We start from the raw sequence: 3,762 nt of genomic DNA on the forward strand, positions 1-3,762 counted from the left end.
GGGATTCATCGCGTTATTTATAAATGTGTCGTAACCCTCCACCACCCGACACAGCTGAACAGTAAAAAATTGTCACGTTGACAAAAGACAAATTGTCGTGAACTATTTGACTTTTGTCAACGTGACTCAATTTTGGTGGAGAGTTAGGACACATTTATTAATAACGTGATCTAACCAAAAAACCTTTATTATGAATAATATTGGTCGCGAAAGCCTACGTGTTAAATACAAATAATCTTAACCATTCGGATAGCTACAGCCTTAGTGCTGCTCAGAATTGAATGTTCAAATAATTGTTTAAATGCATGCCTATACAGGTCACCATACATAAATGGGGATCAACTGTATGCAGACAATACCAGGTGCTGTTATTTTATTGCACTCAAACGACAGGAGGTACAAGAATAATGTTCATGCACAATGTACGTTGATTAACATATCAATAACCCAACCGGCAATGGATACCCCCATTGTTATTCATATGCATACATGAATCCACCCCCTCCCCCTTCGCACAAGAAGGGCTCACAAGTGACGTCATCACATCTATCCCTCTTTAAGGAATGAAACAGGAGGATTTATACACAAATCTCCGGTCGCCTGATGAAGCTGTTTGTAATTACTGGCCAAACGTCATATTCAGATTGTAAATGTTGTGGATTTGCTCTCCAACACACCGGTCTGCTGTACTTGTAATTAATTGGCATGTTCTGTTTACGTGACAAACCTTACTGTGTCGGGTGGTGGCGTGTTCCGCGACACATTTATATTTACGCAATCTAACTCATGAAACCTATGTTATGTATTACCAACTGTAAATAAATTGTCTTGATAATTCACATTGACTCGAGTTCGTTTGTATGTGTAATAATTCTCCGGAGACGGATTCGGAATCGGTCTTCTTTATTTTCACTTCACGGTACACTTGTTCCCACACGCTCCGTTGCTGGCAGACAACGGAGAGCGGCAGACTCCCACAACTCCCACCGCGCACGTGGCACCCGGAGCCCCGTTCGCGCGTGGCTCTCACCCCGTTCAGTTCCCCGTCTCCTCTCGATCATCCCTCTCTCCTCCCTCTTAATCCCTTCGTCACGTGGTCCCCCCAGCCAATCCTCCATGGGCAATCTCGACCGTTCTCGATGGTTCCCTGTCACTCCCGGGACCACGCCTCTTATCCGGATCCCCATTAGCTGGGGCCCCAATGGCTGGGCCAATCACCCCTGATGACATGCCGTGATCACGCCGGCCCCACGCTCCCTATCTCGACCCTTATTGGCTACAAGCAGGACCGGCAAGCCAATCCCCCACGTGAACCCACTATAGCTGTTATTACATCACCCCCCCCCCCCCCCCCCCGGTGAAAAAAAGTAGCCTTCTCGGCTGGGAAAGGGTGATAAACCAATTCCGAACACATTATTAGGGCACCAAGGTGCATTTAACGATACGAGGGTGAACCGGCGTCCCTGCGCCCAACAACATTTAAAAAAGTCACCCATACAACAAGAATCACCACATACATTAGGGCGCCCCTGCAGCGCAGTAACAACAGGGAAATAAACGAACGATCAAACGTTAACGAAACGGAAGAGATTTCGACCGCGTACGTGACGCGGGACCCCCTCCGCTTCCAGCGCATGATCCCCTTGCTTCCGGATGGACAGGAGGTGGTAGGCTCGAAGAAGAAGTAGGTTGTTGATGCTCGGTCACGTCCAGGGCAGGTCTCATTGGAGGGGGGGCGGCTGGGGCCGCCTCAGCCCTCAGAACCTGTTCATCTGTAGGAGGCACAACACAGTCCCCCTTGGGATCAATGGATGTGACAATCGGCGTGGTCGGCTCGACGGAACCCGGCAGGTCAACTAGTGGGGATGAAGGGCCGACACGCGCGTCAACATAGGGTTTAAGCCGGGAGGAGTGGACATACCACCGCCGATTTTCGTACTGAACACGGATACTCTGCAAGTTCCGAACATCCACTAGTGTCACAGGCCCTCGCCACGGCCTGTGCAGCTTGGGGGATGTGCCCGCCGGTACCTGGGGGCAGTGGAGCCACGCCCGGTCCCCCACTGACCAAGACATGTGAGTATGCGATTGACGCGCATAACGTTCGTTCCTTGCCTGAGCACGGGCCGTCGCACACCGGGCAGCCTCTCGCGCCTCCGTCACTCATTCAAGCGAGTCACGCACGTGGTCAGGCAAGGAACGGGACGGTCGCTTACTCGGCTCACCCAATTGCACATCGATGGGTGGAACATTTTCACGGCCATACATCAAAAAGAATGGTGAGTATCCCGTGGACGTGTGTGGAACCATGCGGTAAGCCGCTAAGACGCCTGGTATGTGCAGGTCCCAATCGGTTTGCTTTTCACTGACCGTGTGACAAAGCATAGCCGAGAGGGTGCGGTTGAATCGTTCCACCATACCATCTGTTTGTGGGTGGTAAGGAGAAGTTTGAATTTTCTTCGTACCCAACGCGTCACAAACTTCCTTAAGCAATTTGGAAGAGAAATTCCGCCCTTGATCTGTGAGCAGCCTCTCAGGTGCCCCCTTGTCCATGACATACCCGTTCAAGAAAGCGTCGGTAATGGATGCTGCCGTCTGGCCTGGCCTCTGCCAGGCCGATGGCCTGGCAGAGGCCAGGCCATCGGCCATCGAGAAAAATATTCCACCCCGACGAGAAGGTATTTATTGCCCCTCGCCGACGGGGGAAACGGGCCCAGAATATCGAGAGCAACCAATTCGTTAATGCGGGACACCTCAATGGAACGTAACGGTGGTACATAGGGGTTCCGAGGCGGCTTCCTCTTTGCACAGTCCTGGCATGAGCGAATAAAGTCCTTGACGTCTGCCGTCATACCGGCCCAAAAGAAATCCTTCTGCAGCGCGGCCAAAGTCTTTTGGACACCGAGGTGCATCAACTTATCAGCGTGCAGAGCACGAAGCAGGTCGTAGCGAAGCGAAGTAGGCACCACCAAGCGTGGTCGGTCAGACAACCCGTCAGTACACATTAACAATCCCGACTTGCCTCGGAACATCTGCCATTTCCAACCCGCCAATTGAGATTTTTGTTTCCCTATCAATTTCCGTAGCGGAGACAGCGAGGCATCAGCCTCCTGCTCACGTAGCCAGACCGCGTGTGGTAGCCGTAAGATATCATCCGTGTCCACCGACCCTTGCTGGTCGTCCTCCTTCGCTTTCGCCCCTGCATCCTCATCCGCTATCGCCCCCATAACCGGACAAGGCGAGGTGGCTGGTGCCGCACAGCGGTGCGTGCCCGTCAGGCAAGTGCACTGAGGAAGGGGCGGCAGCCGTGAGAGCGCGTCAGCGTTCGTGTGACGGGTCCCCTTCCTGTATGTAATATCAAAGGAAAATTCCTGTAGCGATTCCAACCACCTAGCCAATTGGCCTGACGGTTGATCTAATTTCAAGGAGTATTGTAAAGCCGCATGATCTGAGCGAACTAGGAATTTCCGTCCATACAGGTACGGCCGGTACAATCGGACAAAGTGAACAATTGCCAAAAGTTCCCGTCTTGTCACACAATAGCGTGTTTCCGCAGGGGACAAAACCCGGCTGCCGTACGCCACTACTCGCTCTACCCCGTCCTTACGTTGCGACAAAACGGCCCCAATGCCGATATCACTAGCATCCGTATCGAGGATGAACGGCTGTGAGAAATCTGGGTAATCCAGCGTTGGCGCCGTGGCGAGGTGGTCCCGAAGTGCCATAAAAGATTTTTCCTCTTCCGCTCCCCATTTAAACCTT

The 3,762-nt window shown here is 52.2% G+C and overlaps 1 long non-coding RNA gene across 1 annotated transcript; it reads left to right on the forward strand.

The window, feature by feature from the left end:
• Positions 1-1,384: 1,384 nt before the first annotated feature.
• Positions 1,385-3,494, forward strand: LOC144722891 (uncharacterized). The gene is made up of 2 exons (XR_013586107.1): positions 1,385-1,851; positions 2,999-3,494. It is a non-coding gene; the product is annotated as an uncharacterized LOC144722891 (long non-coding RNA).
• Positions 3,495-3,762: the final 268 nt, after the last annotated feature.

Source organism: Lampetra planeri, chromosome 16, assembly GCF_965212315.1.
Source record: "Lampetra planeri chromosome 16, kcLamPlan1.2.h2, whole genome shotgun sequence".
Lineage (NCBI taxonomy): Eukaryota > Metazoa > Chordata > Hyperoartia > Petromyzontiformes > Petromyzontidae > Lampetra > Lampetra planeri.